The sequence below is a fragment of the Echiichthys vipera genome (genome assembly GCF_963691815.1).
Source record: "Echiichthys vipera genome assembly, chromosome: Y".
In the NCBI taxonomy this organism is placed as follows: domain Eukaryota; kingdom Metazoa; phylum Chordata; class Actinopteri; order Perciformes; family Trachinidae; genus Echiichthys; species Echiichthys vipera.
This window is the reverse complement of record NC_139849.1, coordinates 4,956,310-4,974,388: the sequence shown is the minus strand read 5'-3', so window position 1 is coordinate 4,974,388 and position 18,079 is coordinate 4,956,310.

The following is an 18,079-nucleotide window of genomic DNA, read 5'->3' as shown; positions in this document are numbered from 1 at the left end:
ACTATCCGTCAGAGAATTCTAAGTTGGACAGTCTTGCAATCTGTGTGTCGTCTGGTGGGTGAAACTAGCCCCCATTCTTGCATTAAAACACTAATCGTCGGTGATTTCTCAGTTTGACAGTCGTACACTTTGTGCGTTGTCTGGTGGGTGAAACTAGCCCCCACCCTTGCATGTAAACACTCTCTGTCAGAGAATTCTCAGTTGGAAGGATGTACACTCTGTGTGTCGTCCGGTGGGTGAAACTAGCCGCCATCTTGCATGAAAACACTCACTCTCGGAGAAACACTATCCATCGGAGAATTCTCAGTTGGACAGTCTTGCAATCTGTGTGTCGTCTGGTGGGTGAAACTAGTCCCCAACCTTGCAATAAAACACTAATCGGTGGTGATTTCTCAGTTTGAAAGTCGTACACTTTGTGTGTAGTCTGGTGGGTGAAACTAGCCCCCACCCTTGCATGTAAACACTCTCTGTCAGAGAAACACTATCCGTCGGAGAATTCTTAGTTGGACGGTCGTGCACTCTGTGTGTCGTCTGGTGGGTGAAACCAGCCCCCACTCTTGCATTAAAACACTCACCGTCGGAGAAATACTTTTTAGTCGGAGAATACTCAGTTTGATGGTGGTGCACTCTGTGTATTTTCTGGTGGGTGAAACTAGCCCCCACCCTCCCATGAAAACACTATCCTTCTGAGAATTCTCAATCGGACGGTCGTGCACTCTGTGTGTCGTCTTGTGGGTGAAACTAGCCCCCAACCTTGCATTTAAACACTATCCGTGGGTGAATTCTCAGTTTGACGGTCATGCACTCTGTGTATCATCTGGTGGGTGAAACTTGCCCCCACCCTTACATTAAAAAACACTCATCGTCTGAGAATTCTCAATTGGACGGTTGTGCACTATGTGTGTCGTCTGGAGGGTGAATCTAGCCCCTAATCTTGCATGAAACACTCACCGTCGGAGAAACACTATCCGTCAGAGAATTCGCAGTTGGACAGTCATATACTCTGTGTATTGTCTGGTACGTGGAACTAACCCCATTCTTGCATGAAAAAAGTCACAGTCGGAGAAACACTATCCGTTGGAGAATTCTCAGTTGGACAGTCTTGCAATCTGTGGTCGTCTTGTGGGTGAAACTAGCCCCCACCCTTGCATGAAAACACTCACCGTCGGAGAATTTCTCAATTGGACGGTCGTGCACTCTTTGTGTCATCTGGTGGGTGAAACTAGCCCCCACTCTTGCATGAACACACTATCCTTCGGAGAATTCTCAGTTGGATGGTCGTGCACCCTGTGTGTCGTCTGGTGGGTGAAACTAGCCCCCACCCTTGCATGTAAACAGTCACAGTTGGAGAAACACTATCCGTTGGAGAATTCTCAGTTGGACAGTCATGCAATCTGTGTGTCGTCTGGTGGGTGAAGCTAGCCCCCACCCTTGCATGTAAACACCCTCTGTCAGAGAAACACTATCCTTCGGATGATTCTCAATTGGACGGTCTTGCACTCTGTGTGTCATCTGGTTGGTGAAACTTACCCCCACTCTTGCATTAAAACACTCATTGTCAGAGAACTCTCTTTTTGACAGTCGTGCACTCTGTGTGTCGTCTAGTGGTTGAAACTAGACCCCATTCTTGCATGAAAAAACTCACCGTCAGAGAAACACTATCCATCGGAGAATTCTCAGTTGGACGGTCGTGCAATCTGTGTGTCGTCTGGTGGGTGAAACTAGCCCCCAACCTTGCATTAAAACACTAATTGTCGGTGTTTTCTCAGTTTGACAGTCGTACACTTTGTGTGTCGTCTGGTGGGTGAAACTAGCCCCCACCCTTGCATGTAAACAGTCTCTGTCAGAGAAACACTATCCGTCGGAGAATTCTCAGTTGGACAGTCGTACACTCTATGTATTGTCTGGTGCGTGAAACTAACCCCCACTCTTGCATGAAAACAGTCACAGTTGGAGAAACACTATCCTTCGGATAATTCTCAATTGGACGGTCTTGCAATCTGTGTGTCGTCTGGTGGGTGAAGCTAGCCCCCACCCTTGCATGTAAACACTCTCTGTCAGAGAAACACTATCCTTCGGATAATTCTCAATTGGACGGTCTTGCACTCTGTGTGTCATCTGGTTGGTGAAACTTACCCCTTCTCTTGCATGAAAACACTATCCGTCAGAGAATTCTAAGTTGGACAGTCTTGCAATCTGTGTGTCGTCTGGTGGGTGAAACTAGCCCCCATTCTTGCATTAAAACACTAATCGTCGGTGATTTCTCAGTTTGACAGTCGTACACTTTGTGCGTTGTCTGGTGGGTGAAACTAGCCCCCACCCTTGCATGTAAACACTCTCTGTCAGAGAATTCTCAGTTGGAAGGATGTACACTCTGTGTGTCGTCCGGTGGGTGAAACTAGCCGCCATCTTGCATGAAAACACTCACTCTCGGAGAAACACTATCCATCGGAGAATTCTCAGTTGGACAGTCTTGCAATCTGTGTGTCGTCTGGTGGGTGAAACTAGTCCCCAACCTTGCAATAAAACACTAATCGGTGGTGATTTCTCAGTTTGAAAGTCGTACACTTTGTGTGTAGTCTGGTGGGTGAAACTAGCCCCCACCCTTGCATGTAAACACTCTCTGTCAGAGAAACACTATCCGTCGGAGAATTCTTAGTTGGACGGTCGTGCACTCTGTGTGTCGTCTGGTGGGTGAAACCAGCCCCCACTCTTGCATTAAAACACTCACCGTCGGAGAAATACTTTTTAGTCGGAGAATACTCAGTTTGATGGTGGTGCACTCTGTGTATTTTCTGGTGGGTGAAACTAGCCCCCACCCTCCCATGAAAACACTATCCTTCTGAGAATTCTCAATCGGACGGTCGTGCACTCTGTGTGTCGTCTTGTGGGTGAAACTAGCCCCCAACCTTGCATTTAAACACTATCCGTGGGTGAATTCTCAGTTTGACGGTCATGCACTCTGTGTATCATCTGGTGGGTGAAACTTGCCCCCACCCTTACATTAAAAAACACTCATCGTCTGAGAATTCTCAATTGGACGGTTGTGCACTATGTGTGTCGTCTGGAGGGTGAATCTAGCCCCTAATCTTGCATGAAACACTCACCGTCGGAGAAACACTATCCGTCAGAGAATTCGCAGTTGGACAGTCATATACTCTGTGTATTGTCTGGTACGTGGAACTAACCCCATTCTTGCATGAAAAAAGTCACAGTCGGAGAAACACTATCCGTTGGAGAATTCTCAGTTGGACAGTCTTGCAATCTGTGGTCGTCTTGTGGGTGAAACTAGCCCCCACCCTTGCATGAAAACACTCACCGTCGGAGAATTTCTCAATTGGACGGTCGTGCACTCTTTGTGTCATCTGGTGGGTGAAACTAGCCCCCACTCTTGCATGAACACACTATCCTTCGGAGAATTCTCAGTTGGATGGTCGTGCACCCTGTGTGTCGTCTGGTGGGTGAAACTAGCCCCCACCCTTGCATGTAAACAGTCACAGTTGGAGAAACACTATCCGTTGGAGAATTCTCAGTTGGACAGTCATGCAATCTGTGTGTCGTCTGGTGGGTGAAGCTAGCCCCCACCCTTGCATGTAAACACCCTCTGTCAGAGAAACACTATCCTTCGGATGATTCTCAATTGGACGGTCTTGCACTCTGTGTGTCATCTGGTTGGTGAAACTTACCCCCACTCTTGTATGAAAACACTATCCGTCGGAGAATTCTCAGTTGGACAGTCTTGCAATCTGTGTGTCGTCTGGTGGGTGAAACTAGCCCCCATTCTTGCATTAAAACACTAATCGTCGGTGATTTCTCAGTTTAACAGTCGTACACTTTGTGTGTTGTCTGGTGGGTGAAACTAGCCCCCACTCTTGCATGTAAAATCTCTCAGTCAGAGAAACACTATCCATCGTAGAATTCTCAGTTGGACGATCGTGCACTCCTTTTATTTACTGGTGGGTAAAACTAGCCCCCACCCTTGCATGAAAATACTATCCTTTGGAGAATTCTCAATTGGACGGTCTTGCAATCTGTGTGTCGTTATGTGAGTGAAACTAGCCCCCAACCTTGCATTTAAACAGTATTCGTCTGTGAATTCTTAGTTTGACAGTCGTACACTCTGTGTGTCATCTGGTGGGTGAAACTAGCCCCCATCCTTGCATGAAAACACTAACTGTCGGAGAATTCTCAGTTGTAAGGATGTACACTCTGTGTGTCGTCCGGTGGGTGAAACTAGCCCCCATCCTTGCATGAAAACACTAACTGTCGGAGAATCCTCAGTTGTAAGGATGTACACTCTGTGTGTCGTCCGGTGGGTGAAACCAGCCGCTATCTTGCATGAAAATACTCACTCTCGGAGTAGCACTATCCGTGGGTGAATTCTCAGTTTGACGGTCATGCACTCTGTGTATCATCTGGTGGGTGAAACTTGCCCCCACCCTTACATTAAAAAACACTCACCGTCTGAGTATTCTCAATTGGACGGTTGTGCACTATGTGTGTCGTCTGGAGGGTGAATCTAGCCCCTAATCTTGCATGAAACACTCACCGTCGGAGAAACACTATCCGTCAGAGAATTCGCAGTTGGACAGTCTTGCAATCTGTGGTCGTCTTGTGGGTGAAACTAGCCCCCGCCCTTGCATGAAAACACTCACCGTCGGAGAATTTCTCAATTGGACGGTCGTGCACTCTGTGTGTCATCTGGTGGGTGAAACTAGCCCCCACTCTTGCATGAAAACACTATCCTGTGTCGTCTGGTGGGTGAAACTAGCCCCCACTCTTGCATGAAAACACTCTCCTTCGGAGAATTCTCAGTTGGATGGTCGTGCACCCTGTGTGTCGTCTGGTGGGTGAAACTAGCCCCCACCCTTGCATGAAAACACTAACTGTCGGAGAAATCTCAGTTGGAAGGATGTACACTCTGTGTGTCGTCCGGTGGGTGAAACTAGCCGCCATCTTGCATGAAAACACTCACTCTCGGAGAAACACTATCCATCGGAGAATTCTCAGTTGGACGGTCACGCACTCTGTGTGTCGTCTGGTGGGTGAAACTAGCCCCCACCCTTGCGTGAAAACACTATTCTTCTGAGATTTCTTAATAGGACAGTTGTGCACTCTGTGTGTCGTCTGATGGGTGAAACTAGCCCCCACCCCTGCAGGAAAACAACATCCTTCGGATAATTCTTAATTGTACGGTCTTGATCTCTGTGTGTCGGCTGATGGGTGAAACCAGCCCCCACCCTTGCATGAAAACACTATCCTTCGGAGAATTCTCAATTGGACGGTCTTGCACTCTGTCAGTTGTCTGGTTGGTGAAACTAGCCCACACTCTTGCATTAAAACACTCATTGTCGGAGAACTCTCAGTTTGACGGTTGTTCACTCTGTGTGTCGTCTAGTGGTTGAAACTAGACCCCATTCTTGCATGAAAACACTCACCGTCAGAGAAACACTATCCATCGGAGAATTCACAGATGGACGGCTGGCACTTTGTGTGTTGTCTGGTGGGTGAAACTAGCCCCCAATCTTACATGAAAACACTATCCTTTGGAGATTTCTTAATTGGACGGTCGTGCACTCTGTGTGTCATCTGGTGGTTAGAACTAGCCCCCACCCTTGCATTAAAACACTATCCTTCTGAGAATTCTCAATTGGACAGTCTTGCAATCTGTGTGTCGTCTGGTGGGTGAAACTAGCCCCCAACCTTGCATTAAAACAGTCACCGTCGGAGAATTTCTCAATTGGACGGTCGTGCACTCTGTGTGTCATCTGGTAGTTGAAACTAGCCCCCACTCTTGCATGAAAACACTGTCCGTCGGAGAATTCTCAGTTGGACAGTCTTGCAATCTGTGTGTCGTCTGGTGGGTGAAACTAGCCCCCATTCTTGCATTAAAACACTAATCGTCAGTGATTTCTCAGTTTGAAAGTCATACACTTTGTGTGTTGTCTGGTGGATGAAACTAGCCCTCACCCTTGCATGTAAACACTCTCTGTCAGAGAAACACTATCCATCGTAGAATTCTCAGTTGGACGATCGTGCACTCCTTTTATTTACTGGTGGGTAAAACTAGCCCCCACCCTTGCATGAAAATACTATCCTTTGGAGAATTCTCAATTGGACGGTCTTGCAATCTGTGTGTCGTTATGTGAGTGAAACTAGCTCCCAACCTTGCATTTAAACACTATTCGTCTGTGAATTCTTAGTTTGACAGTCGTACACTCTGTGTGTCGTCTGGTGGGTAAAACTAGACCCCATTCTTGCATGAAAACACTCACCGTCAGAGAAACGATATCCATCGGAGAATTCTCAGTTGGACGGCTGGCACTTTGTGTGTCGTCTGGTGGGTGAAACTAGCCCCCACCCTTGCATGAAAACACTAACTGTCGGAGAATTCTCAGTTGGAAGGATGTACACTCTGTGTGTCGTCCGGTGGGTGAAACTAGCCGCCATCTTGCATGAAAACACTCACTCTCGGAGAAACACTATCCATCGGAAAATTCTCAGTTGGACGGTCACGCACTCTGTGTGTCGTCTGGTGGGTGAAACTAGCCCCCACCCTTGCATGAAAACACTATTCTTCTGAGATTTCTCAATTGGACAGTCATGCACTCTGTGTGTCGTCTGATGGGTTAAACTTGCCCCCACCCTTTCATTAAAAAACACTCACCGTCTGAGAATTCTCAATTGGACTGTCGTGCACTCTGTGTTTCGTCTGGTCGGTAAAAATAGCCCCCAACCTTGCATTAAAACACTATCCAATGGTGATTTATCAGTTTCACGGCCGTGCACTCTGTTTGTTGTTTGGTGGGTGAAACTAGCCCGCACTCTTCTGTGAAAACACTCACCGTCGTAGAAAAACTATCCGTCTGAGAATTCTCAGTTGGACGGTCATGCACTCTGTGTGTCATCTGGTGGGTTAAACTTGCCCCCACCCTTTCATTAAAAAACACTCACCGTCTGAGAATTCTCAATTGGACTGTCGTGCACTCTGTGTGTCGTCTGGTGGGTGAAACTAGCCGCTATCGTGCATGAAAATACTCACTCTCGGAGAAACACTATCCATCGGAGAATTCTCAGTTGGACGGTCACGCACTCTGTGTGTCGTCTGGTGGGTGAAACTAGCCCCCACCCTTGCATGAAAACACTATTCTTCTGAGATTTCACAATTGGACAGTTGTGCACTCTGTGTGTCGTCTGATGGGTTAAACTAGCCCCCACCCTTGCATGAAAACACCATCCTTCGGATAATTCTTAATTGGACGGTCTTGCACTCTGTGTGTCAGCTGATGGGTGAAACCAGCCCCCACGCTTGCATGAAAACACTATCCTTCGGAGAACTCTCAATTGGACGGTCTTGCACTCTGTAAGTTGTCTGGTTGGTGAAACTAGCCCACACTCTTGCATTAAAACACTCATTGTCGGAGAACTCTCAGTTTGACGGTTGTGCACTCTGAGTGTCGTCTGGTGGGTGAAACTAGCCCCCACTCTTGCATGAAAACACTCTCCTTCGGAGAATTCTCAGTTGGATGGTCGTGCACTCTGTGTGTCGTCTGATGGGTGAAACTAGCCCCCACCCTTGCATGAAAACACCATCCTTCGGATAATTCTTAATTGGACGGTCTTGCACTCTGTGTGTCGGCTGATGGGTGAAACCAGCCCCCACGCTTGCATGAAAACACTATCCTTCGGAGAATTCTCAATTGGACGGTCTTGCACTCTGTAAGTTGTCTGGTTGGTGAAACTAGCCCACACTCTTGCATTAAAACACTCATTGTCGGAGAACTCTCAGTTTGACGGTTGTGCACTCTGAGTGTCGTCTGGTGGGTGAAACTAGCCCCCACTCTTGCATGAAAACACTCTCCTTCGGAGAATTCTCAGTTGGATGGTCGTGCACTCTGTGTGTCGTCTGATGGGTGAAACTAGCCCCCACCCTTGCATGAAAACACTCACCGTCGGAGAATTTCTCAATTGGACGGTCGTGCACTCTTTGTGTCATCTGGTGGGTGAAACTAGCCCCCACTCTTGCATGAACACACTATCCTTCGGAGAATTCTCAGTTGGATGGTCGTGCACCCTGTGTGTCGTCTGGTGGGTGAAACTAGCCCCCACCCTTGCATGTAAACAGTCACAGTTGGAGAAACACTATCCGTTGGAGAATTCTCAGTTGGACAGTCATGCAATCTGTGTGTCGTCTGGTGGGTGAAGCTAGCCCCCACCCTTGCATGTAAACACCCTCTGTCAGAGAAACACTATCCTTCGGATGATTCTCAATTGGACGGTCTTGCACTCTGTGTGTCATCTGGTTGGTGAAACTAGCCCCCACTCTTGCATGTAAAATCTCTCCGTCAGAGAAACACTATCCATCGTAGAATTCTCAGTTGGACGATCGTGCACTCCTTTTATTTACTGGTGGGTAAAACTAGCCCCCACCCTTGCATGAAAATACTATCCTTTGGAGAATTCTCAATTGGACGGTCTTGCAATCTGTGTGTCGTTATGTGAGTGAAACTAGCCCCCAACCTTGCATTTAAACAGTATTCGTCTGTGAATTCTTAGTTTGACAGTCGTACACTCTGTGTGTCATCTGGTGGGTGAAACTAGCCCCCATCCTTGCATGAAAACACTAACTGTCGGAGAATTCTCAGTTGTAAGGATGTACACTCTGTGTGTCGTCCGGTGGGTGAAACTAGCCCCCATCCTTGCATGAAAACACTAACTGTCGGAGAATCCTCAGTTGTAAGGATGTACACTCTGTGTGTCATCCGGTGGGTGAAACTAGCCGCTATCTTGCATGAAAATACTCACTCTCGGAGTAACACTATCCGTGGGTGAATTCTCAGTTTGACGGTCATGCACTCTGTGTATCATCTGGTGGGTGAAACTTGCCCCCACCCTTACATTAAAAAACACTCACCGTCTGAGTATTCTCAATTGGACGGTTGTGCACTATGTGTGTCGTCTGGAGGGTGAATCTAGCCCCTAATCTTGCATGAAACACTCACCGTCGGAGAAACACTATCCGTCAGAGAATTCGCAGTTGGACAGTCTTGCAATCTGTGGTCGTCTTGTGGGTGAAACTAGCCCCCGCCCTTGCATGAAAACACTCACCGTCGAAGAATTTCTCATATGGACGGTCGTGCACTCTGTGTGTCATCTGGTGGGTGAAACTAGCCCCCACACTTGCATGAAAACACTATCCTGTGTCGTCTGGTGGGTGAAACTAGCCCCCACTCTTGCATGAAAACACTCTCCTTCGGAGAATTCGCAGTTGGATGGTCGTGCACCCTGTGTGTCGTCTGGTGGGTGAAACTAGCCCCCACCCTTGCATGAAAACACTAACTCTCGGAGAAATCTCAGTTGGAAGGATGTACACTCTGTGTGTCGTCCGGTGGGTGAAACTAGCCGCCATCTTGCATGAAAACACTCACTCTCGGAGAAACACTATCCATCGGAGAATTCTCAGTTGGACGGTCACGCACTCTGTGTGTCGTCTGGTGGGTGAAACTAGCCCCCACCCTTGCATGAAAACACTATTCTTCTGAGATTTCTTAATAGGACAGTTGTGCACTCTGTGTGTCGTCTGATGGGTGAAACTAGCCCCCACCCCTGCAGGAAAACAACATCCTTCGGATAATTCTTAATTGGACGGTCTTGATCTCTGTGTGTCGGCTGATGGGTGAAACCAGCCCCCACCCTTGCATGAAAACACTATCCTTCGGAGAATTCTCAATTGGACGGTCTTGCACTCTGTCAGTTGTCTGGTTGGTGAAACTAGCCCACACTCTTGCATTAAAACACTCATTGTCGGAGAACTCTCAGTTTGACGGTTGTTCACTCTGTGTGTCGTCTAGTGGTTGAAACTAGACCCCATTCTTGCATGAAAACACTCACCGTCAGAGAAACACTATCCATCGGAGAATTCACAGTTGGACGGCTGGCACTTTGTGTGTTGTCTGGTGGGTGAAACTAGCCCCCAATCTTACATGAAAACACTATCCTTTGGAGAATTCTTAATTGGACGGTCGTGCACTCTGTGTGTCATCTGGTGGTTAGAACTAGCCCCCACCCTTGCATTAAAACACTATCCTTCTGAGAATTCTCAATTGGACAGTCTTGCAATCTGTGTGTCGTCTGGTGGGTGAAACTAGCCCCCAACCTTGCATTAAAACAGTCACCGTCGGAGAATTTCTCAATTGGACGGTCGTGCACTCTGTGTGTCATCTGGTGGGTGAAACTAGCCCCCACTCTTGCATGAAAACACTGTCCGTCGGAGAATTCTCAGTTGGACAGTCTTGCAATCTGTGTGTCGTCTGGTGGGTGAAACTAGCCCCCATTCTTGCATTAAAACACTAATCGTCAGTGATTTCTCAGTTTGAAAGTCATACACTTTGTGTGTTGTCTGGTGGATGAAACTAGCCCTCACCCTTGCATGTAAACACTCTCTGTCAGAGAAACACTATCCATCGTAGAATTCTCAGTTGGACGATCGTGCACTCCTTTTATTTACTGGTGGGTAAAACTAGCCCCCACCCTTGCATGAAAATACTATCCTTTGGAGAATTCTCAATTGGACGGTCTTGCAATCTGTGTGTCGTTATGTGAGTGAAACTAGCTCCCAACCTTGCATTTAAACACTATTCGTCGGTGAATTCTTAGTTTGACAGTCGTACACTCTGTGTGTCGTCTGGTGGGTAAAACTAGACCCCATTCTTGCATGAAAACACTCACCGTCAGAGAAACGATATCCATCGGAGAATTCTCAGTTGGACGGCTGGCACTTTGTGTGTCGTCTGGTGGGTGAAACTAGCCCCCAACCTTGCATGAAAACACTAACTGTCGGAGAATTCTCTGTTGGAAGGATGTACACTCTGTGTGTCGTCCGGTGGGTGAAACTAGCCGCCATCTTGCATGAAAACACTCACTCTCGGAGAAACACTATCCATCTGAGAATTCTCAGTTGGACGGTCACGCACTCTGTGTGTCGTCTGGTGGGTGAAACTAGCCCCCACCCTTGCATGAAAACACTATTCTTCTGAGATTTCTCAATTGGACAGTCATGCACTCTGTGTGTCGTCTGATGGGTTAAACTTGCCCCCAACCTTTCATTAAAAAACACTCACCGTCTGAGAATTCTCAATTGGACTGTCGTGCACTCTGTGTTTCGTCTGGTCGGTAAAAATAGCCCCCAACCTTGCATTAAAACACTATCCAATGGTGATTTATCAGTTTCACGGCCGTGCACTCTGTTTGTTGTTTGGTGGGTGAAACTAGCCCCCACTCTTCTGTGAAAACACTCACCGTCGTAGAAACACTATCCGTCTGAGAATTCTCAGTTGGACGGTCATGCACTCTGTGTGTCATCTGGTGGGTTAAACTTGCCCCCACCCTTTCATTAAAAAACACTCACCGTCTGAGAATTCTCAATTGGACTGTCGTGCACTCTGTGTGTCGTCTGGTGGGTGAAACTAGCCGCTATCGTGCATGAAAATACTCACTCTCGGAGAAACACTATCCATCGGAGAATTCTCAGTTGGACGGTCACGCACTCTGTGTGTCGTCTGGTGGGTGAAACTAGCCCCCACCCTTGCATGAAAACACTATTCTTCTGAGATTTCACAATTGGACAGTTGTGCACTCTGTGTGTCGTCTGATGGGTTAAACTAGCCCCCACCCTTGCATGAAAACACCATCCTTCGGATAATTCTTAATTGGACGGTCTTGCACTCTGTGTGTCAGCTGATGGGTGAAACCAGCCCCCACGCTTGCATGAAAACACTATCCTTCGGAGAACTCTCAATTGGACGGTCTTGCACTCTGTAAGTTGTCTGGTTGGTGAAACTAGCCCACACTCTTGCATTAAAACACTCATTGTCGGAGAACTCTCAGTTTGACGGTTGTGCACTCTGAGTGTCGTCTGGTGGGTGAAACTAGCCCCCACTCTTGCATGAAAACACTCTCCTTCGGAGAATTCTCAGTTGGATGGTCGTGCACTCTGTGTGTCGTCTGATGGGTGAAACTAGCCCCCACCCTTGCATGAAAACACCATCCTTCGGATAATTCTTAATTGGACGGTCTTGCACTCTGTGTGTCGGCTGATGGGTGAAACCAGCCCCCACGCTTGCATGAAAACACTATCCTTCGGAGAATTCTCAATTGGACGGTCTTGCACTCTGTAAGTTGTCTGGTTGGTGAAACTAGCCCACACTCTTGCATTAAAACACTCATTGTCGGAGAACTCTCAGATTGACGGTTGTGCACTCTGTGTGTCGTCTGGTGGGTGAAACTAGCCCCCACTCTTGCATGAAAACACTCTCCTTCGGAGAATTCTCAGTTGGATGGTCGTGCACCCTGTGTGTCGTCTGGTGGGTGAAACTAGCCCCCACCCTTGCATGAAAACAATAACTGTCGGAGAAATCTCAGTTGGAAGGATGTACACTCTGTGTGTCGTCTTGTGGGTGAAACTAGCCCCCACCCTTGCATGAAAACACTCACCGTCGGAGAATTTCTCAATTGGACGGTCGTGCACTCTGTGTGTCATCTGGTGGGTGAAACTAGCCCCCACTCTTGCATGAAAACACTATCCTTCGGAGAATTCTCAGTTGGATGGTCGTGCACCCTGTGTGTCGTCTGGTGGGTTGAACTAGCCCCCACCCTTGCATGTAAAGAGTCACAGTTGGAGAAACACTATCCGTTGGAGAATTCTCAGTTGGACAGTCATGCAATCTGTGTGTCGTCTGGTGGGTGAAGCTAGCCCCCACCCTTGCATGTAAACACCCTCTGTCAGAGAAACACTATCCTTCGGATAATTCTCAATTGGACGGTCTTGCACTCTGTGTGTCATCTGGTTGGTGAAACTTACCCCCACTCTTGTATGAAAACACTATCCGTCGGAGAATTCTCAGTTGGACAGTCTTGCAATCTGTGTGTCGTCTGGTGGGTGAAACGAGCCCCCATTCTTGCATTAAAACACTAATCATCGGTGATTTCTCAGTTTGACAGTCGTACACTTTGTGTGTTGTCTGGTGGGTGAAACTAGCCCCCACCCTTGCATGTAAAATCTCTCCGTCAGAGAAACACTATCCATCGTAGAATTCTCAGTTGGACTATCGTGCACTCCTTTTATTTACTGGTGGGTAAAACTAGCCCCCACCCTTGCATGAAAACACTCTCCTTCGGAGAATTCTCAGTTGGATGGTCGTGCACTCTGTGTGTCGTCTGATGGGTGAAACTAGCCCCCACCCTTGCATGAAAACACCATCCTTCGGATAATTCTTAATTGGACGGTCTTGCACTCTGTGTGTCGGCTGATGGGTGAAACCAGCCCCCACGCTTGCATGAAAACACTATCCTTCGGAGAATTCTCAATTGGACGGTCTTGCACTCTGTAAGTTTTCTGGTTGGTGAAACTAGCCCACACTCTTGCATTAAAACACTCATTGTCGGAGAACTCTCAGATTGACGGTTGTGCACTCTGTGTGTCGTCTGGTGGGTGAAACTAGCCCCCACTCTTGCATGAAAACACTCTCCTTCGGAGAATTCTCAGTTGGATGGTCGTGCACCCTGTGTGTCGTCTGGTGGGTGAAACTAGCCCCCACCCTTGCATGAAAACAATAACTGTCGGAGAAATCTCAGTTGGAAGGATGTACACTCTGTGTGTCGTCTTGTGGGTGAAACTAGCCCCCACCCTTGCATGAAAACACTCACCGTCGGAGAATTTCTCAATTGGACGGTCGTGCACTCTGTGTGTCATCTGGTGGGTGAAACTAGCCCCCACTCTTGCATGAAAACACTATCCTTCGGAGAATTCTCAGTTGGATGGTCGTGCACCCTGTGTGTCGTCTGGTGGGTGAAACTAGCCCCCACCCTTGCATGTAAAGAGTCACAGTTGGAGAAACACTATCCGTTGGAGAATTCTCAGTTGGACAGTCATGCAATCTGTGTGTCGTCTGGTGGGTGAAGCTAGCCCCCACCCTTGCATGTAAACACCCTCTGTCAGAGAAACACTATCCTTCGGATAATTCTCAATTGGACGGTCTTGCACTCTGTGTGTCATCTGGTTGGTGAAACTTACCCCCACTCTTGTATGAAAACACTATCCGTCGGAGAATTCTCAGTTGGACAGTCTTGCAATCTGTGTGTCGTCTGGTGGGTGAAACGAGCCCCCATTCTTGCATTAAAACACTAATCGTCGGTGATTTCTCAGTTTGACAGTCGTACACTTTGTGTGTTGTCTGGTGGGTGAAACTAGCCCCCACCCTTGCATGTAAAATCTCTCCGTCAGAGAAACAATATCCATCGTAGAATTCTCAGTTGGACTATCGTGCACTCCTTTTATTTACTGGTGGGTAAAACTAGCCCCCACCCTTGCATGAAAATACTATCCTTTGGAGAATTCTCAATTGGACGGTCTTGCAATCTGTGTGTCGTTATGTGAGTGAAACTAGCCCCCAACCTTGCATTTAAACAGTATTCGTCGGTGAATTCTTAGTTTGACAGTCGTACACTCTGTGTGTCGTCTGGTGGGTGAAACTAGCCCCCACCCTTGCATGAAAACACTAACTGTCGGAGAATTCTCAGTTGTAAGGATGTACACTCTGTGTGTCGTCCGGTGGGTGAAACTAGCCGCTATCTTGCATGAAAATACTCACTCTCGGAGAAACACTATCCATCGGAGAATTCTCAGTTGGACGGTCACGCACTCTGTGTGTCGTCTGGTGGGTGAAACTAGCCCCCACCCTTGCATGAAAACACTATTCTTCTGAGATTTCACAATTGGACAGTTGTGCACTCTGTGTGTCGTCTGATGGGTTAAACTAGCCCCCACCCTTGCATGAAAACACCATCCTTCGGATAATTCTTAATTGGACGGTCTTGCACTCTGTGTGTCAGCTGATGGGTGAAACCAGCCCCCACGCTTGCATGAAAACACTATCCTTCGGAGAATTCTCAATTGGACGGTCTTGCACTCTGTAAGTTGTCTGGTAGGTGAAACTAGCCCACACTCTTGCATTAAAACACTCATTGTCGGAGAACTCTCAGTTTGACGGTTGTGCACTCTGTGTGTCGTCTGGTGGGTGAAACTAGCCCCCACTCTTGCATTAAAACACTCATTGTCGGAGAACTCTCAGTTTGACGGTTGTTCACTCTGTGTGTTGTCTAGTGGTTGAAACTAGACCCCACCCTTGCATGAAAACACTCACCGTCAGAGAAACACTATCCATCGGAGAATTCACAGTTGGACGGCTGGCACTTTGTGTGTTGTCTGGTGGGTGAAACTAGCCCCCAATCTTACATGAAAACACTATCCTTTGGAGAATTCTCAATTGGACGGTCGTGCTCTCTGTGTGTCATCTGGTGGTTAGAACTAGCCCCCACCCTTGCATTAAAACACTATCCTTCTGAGAATTCTCAATTGGACAGTCTTGCAATCTGTGTGTCGTCTGGTGGGTGAAACTAGCCCCCAACCTTGCATTAAAACACTCACCGTCGGAGAATTTCTCAATTGGACGGTCGTGCACTCTGTGTGTCATCTGGTGGGTGAAACTAGCCCCCACTTTTGCATGAAAACACTATCCGTCGGAGAATTCTCAGTTAGACAGTCTTGCAATCTGTGTGTCGTCTGGTGGGTGAAACTAGCCCCCATTCTTGCATTAAAACACTAATCGTAAGTGATTTCTCAGTTTGAAAGTCATACACTTTGTGTGTTGTCTGGTGGATGAAACTAGCCCCCACCCTTGCATGTAAACACTCTCTGTCAGAGAAACACTATCCATCGTAGAATTCTCAGTTGGACGATCGTGCACTCCTTTTATTTACTGGTGGGTAAAACTAGCCCCCACCCTTGCATGAAAATACTATCCTTTGGAGAATTCTCAATTGGACGGTCTTGCAATCTGTGTGTCGTTATGTGAGTGAAACTAGCTCCCAACCTTGCATTTAAACACTATTCGTCGGTGAATTCTTAGTTTGACAGTCGTACACTCTGTGTGTCGTCTGGTGGGTAAAACTAGACCCCATTCTTGCATGAAAACACTCACCGTCAGAGAAACACTATCCATCGGAGAATTCTCAGTTGGACGGCTGGCACTTTGTGTGTCGTCCGGTGGGTGAAACTAGCCCCCACCCTTGCATGAAAACACTAACTGTCGGAGAATTCTCTGTTGGAAGGATGTACACTCTGTGTGTCATCCGGTGGGTGAAACTAGCCGCCATCTTGCATGAAAACACTCACTCTCGGAGAAACACTATCCATCGGAGAATTCTCAGTTGGACGGTCACGCACTGTGTGTGTTGTCTGGTGGGTGAAACTAGCCCCCACCCTTGCATGAAAACACTATTCTTCTGAGATTTCTCAATTGGACAGTCATGCACTCTGTGTGTCGTCTGATGGGTTAAACTTGCCCCCACCCTTTCATTAAAAAACACTCACCATCTGAGAATTCTCAATTGGACTGTCGTGCACTCTGTGTTTTGTCTGGTCGGTAAAATTAGCCCCCAACCTTGCATTAAAACACTATCCAATGGTGATTTATCAGTTTGACGGCCGTGCACTCTGTTTGTTGTTTGGTGGGTGAAACTAGCCCCCACTCTTCTGTGAAAACACTCACCGTCGTAGAAACACTATCCGTCGGAGAATTCTCAGTTGGACGGTCATGCACTCTGTGTGTCATCTGGTGGGTTAAACTTGCCCCCACCCTTTCATTAAAAAACACTATCCGTCAGAGAATTCTCAGTTGGATGGTCGTGCACCCTGTGTGTCGTCTGGTGGGTCAAACTAGCCCCCACTCTTGCATGAAAACACTATCCGTCTGAAAATTCTCAATTGGACGGTCTTGCACTCTGAGTTTTGTCTGTTGGGTGAAATTAGTCCCCACCCTTGCATAAAAACACTATCCTTTGGAGAATTCTCAATTGGACTGTCGTGCACTCTGTGTGTCGTCTTGTGGGTGAAACTAGCCCCCAACCTTGCATTAAAACACTAACCGTCGGTGAATTCTTAGTTTGACGGTCATGCACTCTATGTGTCATCTGGTGGGTGAAACTTGCCCCCACCATTTCATTAAAAAACACTTACCTTCCGAGAATTCTCAATTGGACGGTCGTGTACTCTGTGTGTCGTCTTGTGGGTGAAACTAGCCCTCATTAATGCATGAAAACACTCAGCGTCGGAGAAACACTATCCGTCAGAGAATTCTCAGTTGGACAGTCGTGCACTCTGTATGTCGTCTGGTGGGTGAAACTAGCCCCACCCTTGCATTAAAACACTATCCGTCGGTGAATTCTCAGTTTGACTGTTGTGCACTCTGTGTGTCATCTGGTGGGTTAAACTTGCCCCCACCCTTTCATTAAAAAACACTCACCGTCTGAGAATTCTCAATTTGACTGTCGTGCACTCTGTGTTTCATCTGGTCGGTAAAAATAGCCCCCAACCTTGCATTAAAACACTATCCAATGGTGATTTCTCAGTTTGACGGCCGTGCACTCTGTTTGTTGTTTGGTGGGTGAAACTAGCCCCCACTCTTCTGTGAAAAAACTCACCGTCGTAGAAACACTATCCGTCGAAGAATTCTTAGTTGGACGGTCATGCACTCTGTGTGTCATCTGGTGGGTTAAACTTGCCCCCACCCTTTCATTAAAAAACACTCACCGTCTGAGAATTCTCAATTGGACTGTCGTGCACTCTGTGTGTCGTCTGGAGGGTGAATATAGCCCCCACCTTTGCATAAAAGCACTATCCTTTGGAGAATTCTCTATTGGACAGTTGTGCACTCTGTGTGTCGTCTTGTGGGTGAAACTAGCCCCCAACCTTGCATTAAAACACTATCCGTCGGTGAATTCTCAGTTTGACGGTCGTGCACTCTGTGTTTCGTCTTTTGGGTGAAACTAGGCCCCATTCATGCATGAAAACACTCACTTTCAGAGAAACACTATCCGTCAGAGAATTCTCAGTTGGATGGTCGTGCACCCTGTGTGTCGTCTGGTGGGTCAAACTAGCCCCCACTCTTGCATGAAAACACTTAGCGTCGGAGGAACGCTATCTGTCAGAGAATTCTCAGTTGGACGGTCGTGCACTCTGTGT